Raw genomic sequence first — 20,453 nt, 5'->3', positions numbered from 1 at the left:
ATCCTTGTATCTCTTCTAGGAGCTATAGTAAACAGGGCCTTTGTCAGAAACCCTGAGTTTTCATCCTAGTTCTTCAATTTATTACCTTAACCACTCTGAGTTTCAGGGACTCTCCTGTACAATAAACATAATGATGTCTACATTGCCTATTTAGTAGATCAGATTTGAGGATTGAATGAGATTATGCACATAAAGTATTTTATAAACTTTTAAGTGATGTGTAAGTGGAAACTATGATAATAAAATATGTTGTACACTGTAAGTGCTTCATAAGTTTTTTGAATTAATTAATTAATATGCATCACTGATCAATGTATAGCACTGGAGGTAATTTCCTTCAAGACTCTGAGCCATATAGGTTATGTATTCTTAAAACTAGAAGATGAGGGGCAGAGCCAAGATAGCAGAGTGAAAGCAGTGACATGTTTGAGCTCTCCCCCAAAACCCTCCAAATACCTATAAAAAATGGCTCTAAACACATTCTGAAGCAGCAGAACCCACAAAAAGACAGAGTGAAACAAATTTCCAGCCCAAGACAACCTGAATGGTTGATTGGAAAAGTATATTGCACCAGTCTGAGAGAGGAGCACAGTGCGGCATCAACACACAGGCCACAGGGACCTGGGAGCAGGCCTCAGAGGACTGAATCACTTGCAGCTGTGGTGGTTTCCAAACTTCTCAACCCATGAACACCAAAGACAGCTTAGAAGGTTAGTGGGAAAAGTCTGTATCTGCAGTGAAAGAGAAGCTAGGTCTCAGTCACAAGTTCCCAGCGTAGCCTCTGGGACAGTGGCTGCCTCCTGAGCTTCCAGCCCACAGACTGAGGGGGAATCCAGTGGCTGATCAGAGGGGGATTGCAGGGATCTCTTTGCCAGTGCTGAGGCAGGAATCTCTCGCTTGCTGGTGCTTAGATCTGCGTCACAGTTCTGAGGGGTGGTCCTGGGACGAGGAGGAAAGCTGGTGTGGTGAAGCTTGTTGTGGCTGTGGAGAGGAAACACCTCTCCCCTTATCATACCACCCTGGAAGAACTGAAAATTTATAGGTCCCTAGAAGTATCTCTGGAAACAGCTGTACAAACCCCCAAAGCTTGGGACAGTACATTCTTCACATTGGAAGCAGACTCTTACCTTAACAAAGAGTTTAAAACTCAAGTAACTGGCCAGGATCATGAGTAAGCAGTGCAAAAAGAGTCAGACTATATTATCTTACTTTGGTGACAAAGAAGATCAAAACATACAACCAGAAGAAGACAACAAAGTCAAAGCTCCTACATCCAAAGCCTCCAAGAAATATAAGAATCAGTCCCAGGCCTTGAAAGAGCTCAAAAGAGATTTTGAGAAGCAAGTAAGAGAAGTACAGGAAAAACTGGGAAGAGAAATGAGAGTGATGCAAGAAAATCATGAAAAACAAATCAACAGCTTGCTAAAGTAGACCCAAAAAAATACTGAAGAAAATAACAACTTAAAAATAGCCTAACCCAAATGGCAAAAGAGGTTCAAAAAGCCAATGAGGAGAAGAATGCCCTAAAAGGCAAAATTGGCCAAATGGAAAGGGAAGTCCAAAAGATTACTGAAGAAAATGCTTTCTTAAAAATTAGAACAGAGCAATTGGAAGCTAGTGACTTTATGAGAAATCAAGATACCTTAAAACAAATCCAAAAGAATGAAAAATTAGAAAACAATGTGAAATATCTCATTGGAAAAACAACTGACCTGGAAAATAGATCCAGGAGAGAGAGAATTTAAAAATTATTGGGCTATCTGAAAGCCATGATCAAAAAAAAAGCCTAGACATCATCTTTCAAGAAATTATCAAGGAAAACTGTCCTGATATTTTAGAACCAGAGGGCAAAATAGAAATTGAAAGAATCCACCGATCTCCTCCTGAAAGAGATCCCCAAAGCAAAACTCCTAGAAATATTGTAGCCAAATTCCAGAGTTCCAAGGTCAAGAGGAAAATATTACAAGCAGCCAGAAAGAAACAATTCAAGTATTGTGGAAACACAATCAGGATAACACAAGACTTAGCAGCTTCTACATTAAGGGACTGCAGGACATGGAATATAATATTGCAGAGGGCAAAGGAGATAGGATTACAACCAAGAATCACCTACTCAGCAAAACTGAGTATAATCCTTCAGGGGAAAATATGATAATTCAGTGAAATAGAGGACTTCCAAGCATTCTTGATGAAAAGACCACAGCCAAATAGAAAATTTGACTTTAAAATACAAGATTCAAGTGAAACATGAAGAGGTAAACAGGAAAGAGAAATCATAAGAGACTTATTGAGGTTGAATGGCTTACATTCCTGAATGGAAAGAGGATATTTGTAACTCAAGAGACCTTTGTCAGCATTAGGGTAGTTGGAGGGAAAAAATTATATGTATGTAGATAGATAGATAGATAGAAAGATAGAGGGCACAGGGTGAGTTGAAGATGAAAGGGTGATATCTGGAGAATAAAATTAAGGGGTGAGAGAGGATTATACTAGGAGAAGGAGAAATGGAGAGGTAGAACGGGGTAAATTATCTCACAAAAAAAAAACAGAAAAAAGAAGGCTTTTACAGTGGAGGGGAAACAGGGTGAATGAGTGAATCTTATTCTCATAGGATTTGACTTAAGGAGGGAATAACATACAAACTCAATCAGGTATGGAAATCTGTCTTACCCTACAGGAAAATGGTGGGGGAGAAGGTGATAAGAGAGTAGGGGGATGATAGAGAGGAGGGCAGATTGGGAAAGGGGGTAATCAAAAGCAAATACTTCTGAGGAGGGACAGGGTCAAAAGAAAGAATAGAATAAATGGGGGGGTGGGATAGTTTTTCACAGCATGTCTACTATGGAAGTGTTTTGCATAACTGTACATGTATAACCTATATTGAGTTGCTTGCCTTTTCAATGAGGGTGGGTGGGGAGGGAGGAAGGGAGAAAATTTGGAACCCAAAATTTTAAAAAGACATGTTTTCAAAAAATGTTTTCACATGCAACTGGGAAATAAGAAATACAGGAAATGGGGTATAGAAATCTATCCTTCCCTACAGGAAAATAAAAGAGGAAGGGGATAAGAGAACAGAGCTAGAAGGGAGGGTAAACTAGGGGAAGGGGTATTCAGAATGCATACCATCTTAGGGGAGTGAGATGGGGTGAAAATTTGGAACTCAAAATCTTGTGGAAGTAAATGTTGAAAACTAATAAATAAATAAATTTATTAATAAAAAAGCTAGAAGATAAGATTATAAAACCTACCCAAACCATGCTAAGCAAATTATTATGATATTAAGTCAGTGCCTGGGTTTTCCAGGGTTTGGGAGACCCCTACTGTTCTGTCTTTCCCTGTAAAGTAACCCAGAATGGCCATGTTCCAGGTAAATGTGTTTCAGAATAGTCATACCTTGCAAAGCTTTCCACTAACACATGAAGAGTGAAATGAGCAGAATCAGGGGAACAATTTGCACAGGGATCACAAAAAAATATAAAAGGAAACAACTTTGAAAGACTTTATAATTCTTATCAACCCATTAGCCAATCATGAGTTCAGATGACTGATATTGAAGTATGCCTACTCCTTCTTGGCAAAAAGTGATAGGCTACAGATACAGAGTGTTAGATGTACTTTCAGACTTGGCCTATGTGTGGATTTATTTTGCTTGACTGTACTTGTTAAAGGTAGGGAGGTGTTGGAGGGACCAGGGAAGGAAAGCTTCTATTTGGAAAAAGGCTGAATTACTGAAAGTGTGAAAAGTGATAGAGAAAAGAGAAAACAAAAGAAGCAAGCATCAATAAAACATTTACACAGAAGAAAGAAAAAAATTCAGAAAGGAATACAAAGAAACTGGGTGATTTTTATGCTGTCTCATTAAATTAATATACATTTTAAAACCATGTTATAATAATGCTAGTTAGTATTTATATAATGCTTTAAGGTTTACAGAGAGTTTTACTTGTTATCTCACTTGATACCTCAACAATCCTGTGAAGTAGGTGCTATTATTATTCCCATTTGACAGATTAGGAAACTGAGGTTAAGAAAAGTTAACTGATTTGCTGAAGGTCACAAGAAGCAAGTTTTTAATGTAACAGAAATTCATAGTTTCATATACAATTCTCTTTTTTTTTGGTCTGCTTTGTATTGTGGAATGTTTTAATTGCTGAGTATTAATTTCATAATAAAAGAAAAGTAAAAGAAAAATAGCCCCACTTTGTCAGCAGAGATTACAATAACTGACTTTTAAATAGAACTTTAAGGTGCACATTCTTTCTATAAATTATTTTATTCAATTCTTACCCAGTAAGTACAACAATTATTAGTCTATTTTACATATGAGAAAACCAAGGTTTACAAAAGAAACTGTGTTCGCAAGGCGAGTAAGTGTTGGAAGTTCTCTTGACTCAAAGTTCAGTGCTTTTTCTTCCTCACAGTTAGAAGAGTTCAGAATCCTATTTAAAAACATAGCATAGCAATATTTTCTTACTCTGTGTAATTTTGGTTTCAGTGTTTAGCATTCCTATCATTCTTGCATGGAAACCTGTAGTCTTGCTTTCTTGAATAAAGCCCTCAGAACACCTGTTTTCTTGACATTTGCTCCTTTTTTATGTGTCTAGCCAGTATTCTTTGGCTCATTTTCCAAGATCCAGGACTGCTGCATCAGAGCACTAACACAGATATAGCAGACCCTGTGAGGGATTTAGGGATATCTCTTCTCTACTGCTAGAGCTCCCAGTAGCTGTATTTCCTCCACTGATAGGTGCTGATGACTAGCACCCCATTACCATTTAGCCACATATCATCATTTAGATTTTACAAAGGGAAATTTACTTAAATATATGCCAAGAACAGAAGGGCAAACACTTTGCTCCAACCCCTTAAGTGACATTCTACCTAATGCCACCTTAGTCTCTGGGGAGAATGAGCTCAAATTTAGCTCAATTCCTACACAGCATTGTTCCCATGAAGTTCATATCTAAAGGCACAGTGACAGATAAGTCCCATTTCTGGGCAAGCAGGTGCAACAGTGGATAGAGCCCTGGGTCTGGGGTCAGGAAGACCTGAGTTCAAATCTGGCCTCAGATACTTACTAGCTGTGTGACCCTGTGTCACTTAGCTCTGTTTGCCTCAGTTTCCTCATCTTTAAAATTAGCTGTAGAAGGAAATGGCAAACCACTCCAGTATCTTTGCCAAGAAAACCCCAGGAGTCACAAAAAGTTGTACATAACTGAAATGTTGAACAAGAGCAAAAAGTCCTATTTCAACTACTCTGCATTGAGTCCTAAAGGTCACCCCTGAAGAATACTCTTTGTTCCTCAAGGGCATTCATGATGAGATGGCTGCAAAAACTAGATGATCAAATTCCAGACTTTGGTTTTCCTGACCTTTTGGAATACTTGAAATGAGAGTTCCAATCTCTTCTCTCAAAATAGAAAAGAACAAATCTTGAGACAGACAAAGAATTCAAGGCTAGCTCTGCAGACAATCAAAAATGTTTCTGCTCCCCATAGGGTTAGCAGACTGGAACCAGTAACAGAACAGTAACAAGTGCTCTCCAAGGCACCTCCTTTGCGTGTCATGATGACTGTCCCAGAAAATAGTCTCCTTAACCTCCTCCTCATGGGAAGGATTGCATCAGACAAGCACAAAAGCACATGTTCCAAATGCTCCTTTGCATAAAAAAAAGTAGAGGGCAGATTGTGCATTAGAATGACCTGCTTCAGTATTACATAGCTGTCATTATCCAAAATCAATCATTTTCTTTTCCTCCATTGTTTTCCTGTTCTCAGAAAAATTATCTTCATTCTCTTGATCATTGTTCTTTTTTTTGTGAGGCAAGTGGGGTTAAGTTACTCGCCCAGAATTGCACAGCTAGGAAGTATTATGTGTCTGAGGCCAGATTTGAACTCAGGTCTTCCTCACTCCAGGGCCAGCGCTCTATCTACTGCGCAACCTAGCTGCCCCCCATTGTTCTTGACCAAATAGCATTTCAAACATTATTACTTAAACCTCCTAGTCAACTTCAAGCTATTCCCTAATTCCCTTCCTATCACAGAAGTAGGGTTGAAAGAAATCTTATAAAGCATCTAAACCAACCCCTTCCTTTTAAAAATAAACTCATTCCCACAGGGGTTAAGTAACTTGTTCAAGGTCACACAGGTCATCATCATCATCATCTCATTTATAGAGCACTTTAAGGTTTGCAAAATACTTTACAATTATAATCTCATTTTATCCTCACAACAACACTGGACATCAGGTGCTATAATTATCCCCATTTTACAGATGACAAAATTGAAACAGACAGAGGTTAACATATTTGCTCAGGGTCACAAAGTTAATAAGTGTCTGAGGCCAGATTTGAACTCAGATCTCATGTCCAATGTTCTATCCACTGTGCCACCTTAGCTGTTTTTGGTAATGAGTAATAGAGCAGAAATCTGAAACATGGTCCTTCAACTTCAAATTCAGCTGTTTCCAGTATACAATGACAATGAGTTACAGAGTACTATAATGTTCCATAGTGTACCCAACATATATCTTGTCAACAGTTGTAGCAAAGTTGTAACAAAGCCCTTCAGATACACTCCTGCTGTCTTATTTTTGGAGCTTGCCCACTTGACCCTGAGCTTTATAACATTTTACTCTGGAATTTGAAGAATATCACTTCTAATTTGCATCATCAGACTGTTCTTCCTTAATAGGAAATGACTGGCATGTTGTAGATCTTAGGATCTTTCATTTTCACAAGTTTGGATATGAATGACACCTTGAATCTTTGGTTCTTCTGCATTAATGTTGTCTTTAAAGCTCCTCATAGACATCCAGGCTTGTTCCCACCCCAGTTGCTTGAGGGTGCTGTGGAGGTTAGTATTTCCAGAAAAATTAAGTCTGTGGTACAATTTATAGAAAATAGCCAAAATCTCTACCAAAAAAATAGCGCATTCTACTACCCTGTCACATCTAAGTCCTGTACTTCAGTGGATTCATGATCTCATCAATGGCAGTATATTTTCCTTAAATACAGATACAACCTATTCACCCCTTCTTTTACTTGCCCACATACTTCCATAAATCCTCCACAAAGAGTATTGCCAACCTAATAAAAGCCTTCCTTATGGATTCCAGAGGAATGAATACTCAGGCTGTCCATCTGACATCCTTTGTCCTTACCAAGTCACTTTATATAATGGATGTGTGTGTATATATATATGTGTGTGTATGTATATATATATGTGTGTGTGTGTGTGTGTATAGTATATATACACATATACACATATAGAAGTATGTATTATACATACATACACACACACACACACACACACACATCTTTCTTACACGGAAAGTGCTTCTCACCAAGACCTATTGCGTCAACTGCAATTTTTATTCTTTGTAATATCTGATGTTCTATAATTAATTGCTATTAATTACAACATGACATCAGCTGGGGAATGACAAAGTTATAAAGATACTGGGTATATGTGCGTGCACGCGTGTTTATGTGTGTCAGGAGGCAATTTTATCTTCAGAAGTTGCCATTGTAGTGCCATGTAGGATTAAAGGAAAATGGTTTATGCTTCAGGAAGCTGAAGTGATTGACGTAACCATGATACATAGAACTTGCCTCAAAATGAGCTGTTACCCTGGAAAGGTTTTCAAGCCAAGAATGCAGCTACGTAGGGCTGGAAAGTCTCATGAAAGAATTTAAAAAATCAGTAGGTACTATAAAAGTTGTGTTGTTGCCAAATGTTTAATATATGTATATTCTGTTAGAATATATATGTATATGTATTTTCAGATATGTATTTTATGTCAGAACTATTATAGTTCTTAATATTATCATTTGTCTTGTAGGATACAACTTTGTAAACAGACAAAAGATATTGTTGGCATTTGCATTAATAGGCAAATGCTTTGTTCTTGGTTATTATTCCTAGGCTTCAACAATTACAGTAAACATTTTTTTTTTATTTACAAGCTTATATTGCATTTTACATTTGATTGTGAGTCTACTGATAAAGAACAGAATAACCTATCAAACAGGTGGTCAGAAGATGGTATACTGTTATGTATTTAAAATGTGTAAATCTTATGCATCAGTTTGAATAGTTGGTTTCATGGTTTTGATTTTAATCTAGATAATAACAATATATTTCTATTAATAATAATGTTAATACAAGTCAGTAACTAGTGGCACTAAAAACATTCGTTAGAATCTTAGTTCAGGAACAAAAATTCTATATAATATTTACCAAGTATCAGGTTGGGTTTGGGTGTGTGCAGTCATATTTTCCATGCCTCCAAGAAGTGTTTAGTAAATTTTAAGGTTTGTCTATCCCTGTACAGGAGATATTAATATGAGGATGGGTATGAAAACCTATGTCCCATTCATTGTCTATATCTCAGGTTATGTCTCTGGTAAATATATATATATATACACATATATACATATTTTTTCTCATTGAGATATCCTAAATGAACTTGGGCAAGTTATAACTTTCTGCCTCAGTTTCCATATCTGTACAATAGGGATTATTATCTACCTCTCAAATAAAGACAGTATTATAACACTATATTAATGTATTGGGTTAGTTACAATAAATTTTGATTTTCAAAAGGAAAAATAGATACAATTGATTGCCTTATGAAGTCTCCTAAATGAAAATTTTGTGTGAATATGTATTTTTTCTAATCCATTAGGCATATTACAGTAAACACAATCTTTTAGAATTAGCATAATGTAGCCGGCTGAAGAATATTTTACATTCATAGTATATAATATTTATGAACTGTGAGGGTGTTGACTTAAATTTTTAAGAGGGTTTAAAGCCAATACTTGTCCCATATATAACAGCACTTAAAAAAGATTTCAGATGTTCATTAAAGACCAAATTTTTAAACATTAAAATAAAAAAGCATTTTATGTAATATGTACAGTGACCATTACAATTAAGAATTATGTTAATATTATTTCTAAGGATTTAATAAATGCATATTCTTCTTCAAGGATAGAATTATTGTTCTGTGTCAATGATGTGGTTTATTACATAGAGAGCCAAGAAGAGGGGAGGATAGCCCCAAGAAAATAACAACCTTGCTGGTTATGGGTGAAGGCAGGAATCCATAATACATATACTAGGAAGAAAAATGCGCTTAGCTGGTTGAGCATTTTTTTACTATTTGACTTCCATTTAAAACTTTAACCAGGATATAGGAGGGAGGGACCAATATAATACCTTGCCTGCTGATTCCTAAGTATTAGCTAGCTTGGAAATAGGATTAGGAGTCTGCACAGAAACAGACAAACTGAGACAGACAAGCAGACAATTCATGTAAGTTGTAGCTAATAGAATCAAGGCAGTACAGTGGGACAGACCCAGGCTCCAAAGTCAGAAGAACTGAGCTCAAATCCTATCTGATAACAACTGCTGGTGTAACCTTGGACAAATTATTTAACATGCCCAGGTTTCAGTTTCCTCAACAGTAAAATGAAGAGGAGGACTGGATGAATTCTGAGCTCCATTCTACCTCATAACTGATGCTCCTCTGCTCTAATCTAAGAGCTAAAGAGCTTCACTGATAGCCACAGAAAGTGAAAAAACCCCTAGGGATATCTCCAAGAAATTTAGTAGATCTTCTTCACAGGATTTATGGGAAGACATGGAAAAAGTCATGAAATCATGGTTCTGGCTGAGAACTAAGGTATCATCATTTACAAAAAAAAAAAAAAAAAAAAGGCAAAAATACCAGACTGACAACACAACCTCCTTTCCCATTTAATATTAAGCCTACATTCTCTTTTCTCTGTGATAGAATTGTCAAGTCCCTTCATATTACATAGAACCTTCCAACCTATGACTGTATCACTTTACTTATATGATGCCCTTTTCCTTTTACCACAAATTCATGTTGAGATTGTATAGATTTTACTTGCTTTCTTCTTTCTTTGTGTTTCCTGGCAATGTTTAATTATTATGCTGAGACTGTTGGACACTACATGATAATATCTCATATCTGCTTATTCCTAGTCTCACTTTTATTAGGGGATTAGAGTTCCTTGACCAATATTATAAACTATACAGGCTGGTGAGTCTATTTGGTATTTTGAGAGCATCTCCTCATGGAGGGAGTATCTATTGGCACCTTATTGACAAGATTAAGGATGTCACCTAAGTACTGATCAAGGACTTTATCTGAACAACCTGATGAATTGAAATGATAGTGAGCCTTTGATTGGGATATTTGACTATATTGTCTCATGGAAGATATTCATGTGGTTCTTGTTACATCCTGGAGCTTTGATCTCAGTGTTTAAAGGTTACCTGACTGGCTCAGATTCCTGTAAGATGGCACCCTGAGAGGATCCAGCCTTTTGTGATATACTTGGGAATCATCATTTGCAGATCAAGCCTCTCTTCTCTGTTTGGAAGACAGACCAGGGCATTGAAGAGCAGAGTTCCTGGCTGTGGGTTTGGGAAAGAGTTCCCCAAGAGCTGTTAATGATTGCTTTGATGCAGAGGCCCATAGGAACTGTATATGCAATTGATCTTAGTGGCTGAAAAAAAAAGTTCTAGATCCCAAATTACTGCTTCCAGTCTTGAAAAGGCAGTTATATAACCTCTTAAACTAATAAATAGCAGGAATAGAGAGAGGAATAATGTGGTCAAATGATAAAAATTCTTAGGCTCCAGCCTCCTGAATAGAGGTCAAGGGTTTCTTGAGCAGTATTAGTCTTCAAGCTCAGGAAAGGGGATTTTCTGCATAGGTTTAAGCCTGGGGGTGGACTCTTTAGCAACCTAAATTTCAAAAGTTATGGAAGCCAGCCTTCTAGAAGGATATGGGAGATTTCCTAGGCAGCAAAATCCCTAAATCCAATCCTAGTGAGAGAAGAGGAGATTCCAGGAAGCCTCAGCTTTAGTACTGTGCTAGAAGGAGAATTCCTGGTTCACTCCTGCTCAAAAGTCCATCAATCTAGCTATCTTGTATGAAAAAGGGAATTTCTTGGGAAATATCTGACACATGAAAGATGATAAAACATGATTCCTGCAGCTTAAAAATCAGTAAAGTATGAAAGCCACAACAAGAGGGAGCTAATCCAGAGACTTAGTCTTTGCCCTACATTATTGCTGTGAGTTATTCAGATATTGCAGGTATGCTGGAAAAGGCATTTGTTTCTTTAGCAATCCTAAGTGAGTTTCCTTCCAGGAAGAATTCAAACCTCAGGGTAACTCCATAGAGATATAAGGTGCTACAAGCCTCTGTGGTGAAAAATGGGATGTAAATGTTAAAGAACTGACTATCTAGAAAGGCCAAAAGCATTTCTCTTTAAAGAGAATATGTGACTCAAAGTAGTACCATGAGGTTAAATGTCTATAGCTATATTCATGGTAAAGTATAGACTCACCAGAATGTTCCATACTTAACCCCAGGTGAAGGTTCCATAATGAACCCCAAGTTCATTTACCCTCCTAGGGTAATCTAATCCACAGGATGTCACTACAAGTTTGGGCTTATGTATGAAAACCCTGAAAATAATTGGGTCTCAACAGAGAGGGAAAAGACCTGCACTCCACAGAAAACATGTGTTTTGCCACAGTAATCAAGTATTTTTGGTAAACAGACCTTACCTAAGGCCAGTGCAGGTGAGTAGAGGGAGTGCTGGTCCTGGAGTTAGGATGGCCTGGGTTTAACTCTCTAGCCCTATATTTGCCAGTTATATGAGCATGGGCTAGTCCAGGGGAGGGGAAGCTGTAGCCTTAAGGCCTTGTAGTCTTCTAGGTCTTTGGGTGTGACCTTTTGACTGAGTCCAAGTTTTATAGAACAAATCCTTATATTAAGGTGATTTGTTCTGTGAAGTTTGGATCCAGTCAAAGAGCCACACTTGAGTACCTAGAGGGTCACATATCCCTCAAGGCAACAGGCTCCCCATCCATAGGCTAGTCACTTTGAGTCTGTATTTTCAAATAGGACTTCTGTAGTCAACATCATTAGAGGGAGCTCTCCTCACTAAGGAAAATACAGATCCTTCCTATTTGGATGACAACAAAAATCAATCTGTTCTTTTCTGAGCTATCCTATTTTAGCTCCATGGTTTCATGTAATACTCTAGCTATGTGATATGTTTTTGTTGTGTGTGTGTGTGTGTGTGTTTGAATTTGTTTCCTTACATAAATGTAGCAGATGGTTTCTGAAGTGCATGTGGTGCTAGATAGCTCACTCACGGAGAATTATCAGAGTGGTCCATGGGCAAGTTGTTCTTCCAAAATAAGGGGAAAAGGGAAAAATCCCTCTACCCTAACTCTCCCTTACTTCCAATCCTCCTCTGTAAGGACACATTTTAGGTCAATAATCTTTGTTAATATTCTAATTACATTGCAAAGACTTTTCATTTTCTGGAGTCTACCTATAAAACCTAAAATATGTGGGAGACTTCAATGAATGAATGAAAAATCCAATAAAATAGAATGTTCAAAAGCACATGAAGATGGAGCCATGATGATAGATTAGAGGCAGCAATTCAATTAAACTCTCTCAACGTCTCTCTCTTAACCAATTTAAAATAATACCTCAAAACAAATTTTGGAGTGGCAAAGCCAACATAAGGTCAAGGAAACATTTTTTTAACTTAAGATAACTTAGTAGGTCCACAGGATCAGTCTTGGGGGGGGGCTCGTTTGGAGTATACAAACATGGAGGCAACAGCAGCTGTGGCTACAGCAGCAGCTTTGGGAGCCTTCAGCCCAGAGATGGTACAGGGGGCAGACAACTGGTTAGAAAGTGATTACAGAAAACCTCTGCTAGCACTGTGTATAGCTGATGCTGGTTGGCAACTCTGTTGGCCATATGTAGTTCTGGGCTGTAGTTCCAGGACAGAGAGAAGTGCTTGTGGTTAGTTACAAGGAAGCATGGGCCCTTATAGTTCCAGGGCCAAGAGAAGCACTAGTATTTGCAGCTGTAGGGAAATAGGGGTCCTTAATGGGTAAAGACCAGAGCACTGACAAGGAGAGCAGGGACCACACATGTCCCTGGATCATACCACTGTGGAAGCAACAAAAACTTGCAAACACCCGGAACTAGCACTAAAAACAGCAGCATGAAAAAGCCTATAGCTTAGGACAATGCCTCCCCAACCCTAGGTGAAGAGAGCCCAACTTTAACATAAAGCTCAAAGTCAAGAAATAGGTTGGAAAATTGATCAAACAACAATAACAACAAAGGACCTGACCATAAAAAATTACTAAGTGTCAGGGAAAACCAAGACAAAAACTCAGGAAAAGACAATAAAAGATATTATAGCTAAAACGCCAAAGTCTCAAAGAAAAATGCTAGTTAGACTCAAGCCAAACAAAAATTCTTGGAAAAGTTAAAGAAAGAGATAAGAATGTTAGAGGAAAAATTGGAGAAGAGGGTGGGAGGAGATGATAAAGGGAAGAGTGGATTAAGGAAGGCAGTAGTTAGAAGTAGAATAGACTTTTGAGGAGAACAAGATAAAAAGAGAGAGACAAGAATAAACAGAAGAAAATGAATTGGAGGGTACAACAGTTCATAATCAAAACTACTAATGTGAATGGGATAAGCTCACTCATAAAACACAAGCAGGTAGAAAAATGAATTAGACATCAGAATTCAACAATATGCTTTTATACTTAAAACAGAAAGACACACACATAGTAGCAAAATAAGGGGTTGAAGCAGAATCTAATAAGCTTCAGCAGAAGTGAAAAAAAAAGTCAGGAATAGCAATCATGATCTCAGACAAAGCAAAAGCAAAAAGAGACCTAATTAAAAGAGATAATCAGGGAAACTACATTTTGCTGAAAGGCACTATAAACAATGAAATAATATTTTAAAAATTATGGCTAATTTCTTCGATAAGAACCTAATTTCTCAAGTATATAGAGAATTGAGTCAAATTTATAGAAATAAGAGCCATCCCCCAATTGACAAATGGTCGAAAGATATGAATAAGAAGTTTTCAGAAGGACAAATCAAAGTTATCTATAGTCATGTGAAAAAAAATGCTCTAAATCACTATTGATTTGAGAAATGCAAATCAGAATAACTCTGGGGTACCACCTCACCCCTATCAGATTGGCTAATAAGACAAAACAGGAAAAATGATAAATGTTGGAGAAGAGGTAGAAAAATTGGAATACTAATGAATTGTTGGTATAGTTGTGAACTGATCCAACCATTCTAGAAAGCAATTTGGAACTATGCTCAAGTGTTATAAAACAGTGCATACCCTTTGATTCAGCAATACCACTCCCAAGTCTGTATCCCAAAGAGATCATAAAAAAGGGAAAAGGCCTCACATGTACAAAAATATTCATATCAGCTCTTTTTTGTGGTGGCAAAGAATTGAAAACTGAGGGGATGTCCACCAATTGAAGAATGGGTGAACACGTTGTGGTATGTGAATGCAATGGAATACTATTGTTCCATAAGAAATTATCAGCAGGTCAATTTCAGAAAAACCTGGAAAGACTTACACGAACTGATGCTGAGTGAAGGGAACAGAACCAGAACATTGTACATGGTAACAGCAACATTGTGCAACGATCAACTATAATAAAATTCGCTCTTCTCAGCAATACAATGATCCAAGATAATTCCAAAAGACTCATGATGGAAAATGCTAGCCACATCCAGAGAAAGAACTATGGAGTCTAAATGCAGAACAAAGTATACTATTTTCACTTCTGCTGCTGTTGTTTTTTTTTCTTTCTTGTGGTTTTCCCCTTTTGTTCTTATTCTTCTTTCACAACATGACTAATGTGGAAATATGTTTAACATAATTGTACATGTATAACCTATATCAGATTGCTTGCTGTCTTGGGGAGGGGGGAGGGAAAGGAGAAAAGTAGAAAAAAATTGGAGCTCAAAATCTTACAAAAATGAATGCTGAAAACTGTATTTACATATAATTGGGAAAAAATAAAATACTATTAAATGCAAAAAGAAAAGGAAAGGAAAAACATGGCAAGGTCTCTATGAACCAATGCAAAGTGAAGCTGAGAAGTACCAGGGGATCATTGTGCACAGTAAAAGCAATGCTGTAATGAAGATCAAGTCCTTCACAATCATCTACCCTGATCAAATCAATGATTCAAGACAATTCTAAAAGACACATGATGAAAAAATGTCATCTGCCTCCAGAAAGAGAACGAATGGACTCTGAGTGCAAATTTAAGTATGAATACCTCAATTTTTTTTGCTGTTTTTTTTCGTAACATGACTCATATAGAAATATGTTTGGCGTGATTTCATGTGTATAATTGATATCATATTATTGCTTGCCTTATCAGTGAGTGGGGAAAGGGTTAGGAGAACGGGGAGAATTTGGAACTCAAAATTTAAAAAGAAGAGAATGTTAAACAAAAATAAGTAATATTTTTAAGCACATGCAACAGCACTGACAAAGTTTTTTACTTATTTATTTTTGAGAAAGATTTTAAAACATTTCAAGGGTGCCCTATTAACTTCAGGAATAACCCAAGGGAATTGAGAATTGCCTTTTGATAGTTCACTCTGGGCTCACTCTTCCAAACCCAACTTACACTGAGAGATTTTGTCCCCCAGATGAGACCTAACTGCTTTTCCCTTCAGGCTTCTGTCATAGTGTAATTTAAAAGAGCTGAAGTTTCCAGCAGTATCACTCATGAACACCCATCTGGTGTGCTGCCACCCGCATATATTAATTAATTGATTAACTTTTACCAAATAATATTTGCCAAGAAGATGAGCAAAGACAGAAGTTTACAAAAACATCCCCCAAACAGGTGGCATTTACTCCCTTTTGTACATACCCTGGGGAGAGTGTGTTCAATGTTAAAGTAGTAGTGCTAGTGAGGCCCATGTATAGGGAATGTGTGAGGCCTAATGGCATCTTGCTCCTACTGAGCCCAGGAACCCTTTTCTTCCATTTCAAATTACACCAGGCTCACCTTTTGGCAAGATTTCAAACTGGCTTCTTCTCTTTTTTCCCTTTAGTGCAAAAAGTTTATTTTCTTTGATGAGAAATTAACAGAGTAGCAATGCCCCTATTTTTATATAAAATACTTTTAAAAGAAACCTTCCTATAAAAGTTATTGATGGTCATGTAGTTTATAAAACCTGCAATACTATTAGCTCATGACATCAAGAAAATGCACAGTTGGGAAATTACAAAATGATAATTTTTGTATCATGGCCATGATTAAAAGCTAAAAAAAGTCTTCTAGAACTGATAGAAAATTTCAGCAGCAAAAATTTGGTATAAGATATATTCATTTTATATAAACACATCTGCATTATGTACAAATTTAAGTTATCTTCATCCATTATACATTTTAAATTGGCTTAATTTGCTTTACTGTTCTGAAGAATCTAACCTGAATTCAGCAATGATTATGTGTCTACATGCCTGTTTCATATTTCTGATGTTACAATGATAGAATGATGATCATAACTACAGAAAGAACTTATATATAAATATAAACATACATGCATGTATACATTAAGAGTTCAATTCTGAGATTGTGATTCACTGAACCAGACATAGACAGCAAACCCAATATAATTATTTAGACCTGCAGGCATATCATACATTTTCTTTAAGAAAACATTGTTGAATAGAGTAGTCACCCACCTGTTCACTAAAATATTATGTATAATTCAATCTCTCTTTCCAACTATAGTAGAACAGATTGTCAACAAAAAGGCATTAAGCCCATTATAGTTTTGCACAAGATCTCAAACATATAGCAAAAGCATTACAAGTATGAATTTTAGATAGAATTGTGATATTCTTTGAAATGTGTAACTATATAAAGCTAGCTATACAAAAGTAAGGCATTTTGAAAAGTGTTGCAGCCAAGCATAGTATGGCATTATAGTTCGCTTAATCATTTCTATCAACTGAATTCATATAGCTTGAAGTCTTGCCAGCAGGGCCTGCATTTCAGGAAATGATTCAGTTTTAGAAACCAAGCCAAGAAAACCCATTTCCTTTTCTTTGATGCCTTCTATGTTACAGGTCTCCTTCTTCCCAATATCCTTGATCCTCACTGTGGATGAATGAGTGTCTTGACTATAATTAAGTTCCTTGGCAACAGGAGTCCTAATTGAGTTGCAAATGAGTTTGTGGTGGGAATGGGACCCTTCCACCAGTTGCTTCTTCTGGTTCTCATGGTTACATGCTTACAGAGCAGGTCACTGTGAGATTGGACTGAGATGTTGTTGGATATCTTTAGGCCTTGGTATCCAATTCCTTCAGTCTCAAAAAGTCCTCCAGCAGACTATTCATCACTTCTGTCTCATCACCCTTAGGTTTCATTTCTATCAAGAGTGTCTTTTTTGTCAATGTTCCACTTTTTCTCTTTCGTTATTTCCTTGTCTATCCTGGCACATTTCTCTTTTTCCTTAGCTTCTCTTTGTTGAGTGATCTCCTTCATTGCTTGCATGAACATAGTTCTGAAGTTATTTAAATCAGTAAAAAAATTTCTCCACAGACACCTTCTTCATGTCAATGGCATAGTAGCTCATTGTGTTCTGGTACAATTTTTCCATGTTTTCATGCATTCTTGAATTTTTATTGGAATTGTTCTTTTGCAGAGATCACAAAACTGGACATCGTTGTTAGAAATTTGTCTGCTTGTCCTCAGGGGAAGGAAAGGAATCCAAATCCTTCTCAAGCTGCTGAAATTGCCTTCCCATCTGTTTCAAATTCTTCTCCAGGTTTTCTGCAGAGACTTTGCTAACTTTGTCTATATGCTCCAAATCATCAACAAAACTCAGGATATCTGACTATTTCTTCTCACATACTTCAGCTAGAAAATGGAGCAATGCTGTTTTCTGATCTGCTGACTTTGTGTCTTGCTGTCTTGTGACTTTGTGTCACCTAAGGTTCAACCCAAAGGTCTGGACATTCCAGGAACCTGCATTCATATAGTTTCCCATTAGCAACAGAAGTTCCAATAACTTGCTGAAGCTTTTGCTCTTCTTTATCTCATCACAAGCTACACTGACAGCTATGATGTCCAGTATGAGGTTGTTCACCTGCCTCTCAAACTGAAGTTTAAAGAAAATAGCATGCAGACGTGGCCATGGTCTTTTCACTGTGCTCATCACAACTGCAAATTGTTCCAGCTCACATAAGTTATGATATTCATTCTTGAACTTAGACAATGAATTCAGAAGCTCCTGATCTGACAGGTGTTTTATTAAGTTCTGAATCACAGACTCTCCCAGTTGTGTTTCATCTACTTCCAATATCATTATTTTTATTTCTTCATATGGCAAAAGAAAAGAACCCAGAAAGACTGAAAAGTTCTGGGCAAGTGTGGAATCCAGAATTTTCAGTTCTTTAATTCATTCATTGTTCTCTTCTCTGCGAAATCCTTCTCTTCCTTTCTCTCTTTTCTTCAACATCAAAACATATTTTCAAGTTTACAGAGCAAGTCTATGTTCTCATACTTGTTCTCATTTATGTTTAACCAGAAACAGTTTTCAGTCATTTCATGAAGTCTGATCTTTAACCACTTGAGTCATTTCATAGTGGTTTCAGGTTTGAATTCTTTTTTTGGTTTCAATCCAAATGGAAATGTTATTGAAGGAAGAGATCAGCATACTCCAAGAAATTCTGGGGGGAGTGGTAAAGGAAAAAGAGCACCAAAAGCCACTGGCATTCCTGGAAGTGAGGGTGGAGGTGGTGAAGGCACACCACCCAGTGTCAGGGATGGTGGTGGAGGTAACTGGTGATCAGTTACATCTCCTGTTGACTGTGGTAAAGAAGTTTTTGAACCAGATGGTAAAGCAGCAAACTGGGATTTAAAAATTTGTAATTCTGCTTGGAGCTCAGTGATTTTCTCTTCTTTTTTTTCTGTAATTGGAGCTGAGTTTCTGGGTGAATTGTAAATTCTTTTTCAAATTTCCTGGCTGCTTTTTCTTCAACTTCTTCTAGTTTTGCTTGATCAACACAAACATATACAGATTGTCTTAGATCTAATTTTTTATATGTAAAATCAGGATGTATTTCATCTGTATATAATACTATCTGAAATACACATTCTTCAATTAATTTGAAATACTGTGGTCAGGTCATATGAAATAAGCAATTCTGATGAGCAAAAGATGTTGAAGTATCGAAAGAAAATATCCTTCTGCTCTTGTTTCCTTCACTGTGTTCCATAACATATTGTAAATATCATTCACTTCAGCTCTTATATCTTCTAAACAATGAGAGAAATCAATGAAATTTTCTTCTTTTTGTTCATCAAACACTTTAAGCTTGATATCTAGACTATCACTTTTAATATATTTCAAATTAGTCTGTATTTGTTTCAATCCACACTTCATAAACTTATTTCTGATATGAAGTCTAAAGTCCAAGTCATCAGGAGATGTTAACAAGGGCAGTGATGCATACAAGCTACTCTCAATTGAACAGAATTTTCCTGAAGACCTTCTGCAATCAAAGAAAACCTATCGATTTTTTTCTTTTCCAGCTGTAGTTAAGGTTTGTAAAACTTCTTCAAGGACATTTTCCTTTCCAACACTACATATTGAAGAAAGAAGTTTAACAACATCCACCATCATGTGGGCTTGCTTGCGGCTTTGGCCAATAATGACAGACAGACACTTTTCTTCCCCCATAATTCTTTCCAAAGCATACTTCGTGTTCATCAAAACCTTCAAACACTGTATGACTTTGGGCAGAATCCTCCTCACAATTTTTTTCCCCTGGATTGTGCTTTTGATCAATTTAATCAATTTTCTTTCAGTTTTTCCAAAATATCCAGCAATAACCCAAGACCTTCATGTCCAAAGTTTTCCACCCAACTAATAGTGTCAAAGACACCCTGAGGGACTCTAAGCATAGGACAAGTCTTTCCTCCACAGCTCTCATTTTCAGTTGAGGAATGAATTCCTGTGGTGGTATTTGTTGGCTACTCTTGAAACATCTCACCTTAGAAGCAATATTCATGTATAGCATGACCATTTCTTTTTTGATACAGAAGTTCTTTTCCTGGAAGGTAATGGTGCCCTTTTTCTCTTCATTTAAATTCATATCTTCCATCATTTTTTTTTCAAAAAGTGCCCGTTCTTTCTTTCTCAGACGGTGGTCTATCACAGGATTATTTTCCATCATGCCTGAGGATGTTGAAAGCCAATTAGTGCTTGAGGAAAATGTGTGCTTCAGGTTAAGTAATGGAGGTCTCTTTAATTTCCTGAAATTCTTATGCTGGCAAATTTGTCCAAAAACTTGGCTCTTTTCTCCCTGGGATATCCCGTGAGTGCCTGGCCCAGCGCTTAGCCCTTCCACCTCTGCGGTTTGGTGTCACGGCCACCACGGCATGAGGTCGAGGAAGGCGCCCCGGCCAGGCCGTGCGTCTAGTGGGGAAGCCAGGACCCGCTCCTCTCCATCCTTCCCTAGCTCTACCTGCGGAGTCAGAAAAGGAGGAGGCGGCTCTGTCTGGAGCGCC

The 20,453-nt window shown here is 37.2% G+C and overlaps 1 protein-coding gene and 1 pseudogene across 1 annotated transcript in view; one reads left to right on the top strand and one right to left on the bottom strand.

Annotated features, from left to right (window-relative positions):
- ADCY2 (adenylate cyclase 2) overlaps nucleotides 1-20,453 on the top strand; it is a 562,787-nt gene that overhangs the window by 332,648 nt on the left and 209,686 nt on the right. The gene's annotated exons all lie outside the window — the stretch shown is intronic.
- Nucleotides 16,894-20,326, bottom strand: LOC114048054 (annotated as a pseudogene).

This window comes from Vombatus ursinus, unplaced genomic scaffold, assembly GCF_900497805.2.
Source record: "Vombatus ursinus unplaced genomic scaffold, bare-nosed wombat genome assembly UNPS02014791.1, whole genome shotgun sequence".
Taxonomy (NCBI): domain Eukaryota; kingdom Metazoa; phylum Chordata; class Mammalia; order Diprotodontia; family Vombatidae; genus Vombatus; species Vombatus ursinus.
Note: the sequence above shows the minus strand (reverse complement) of the source record. Positions and strands in the feature narration are given on the sequence as shown.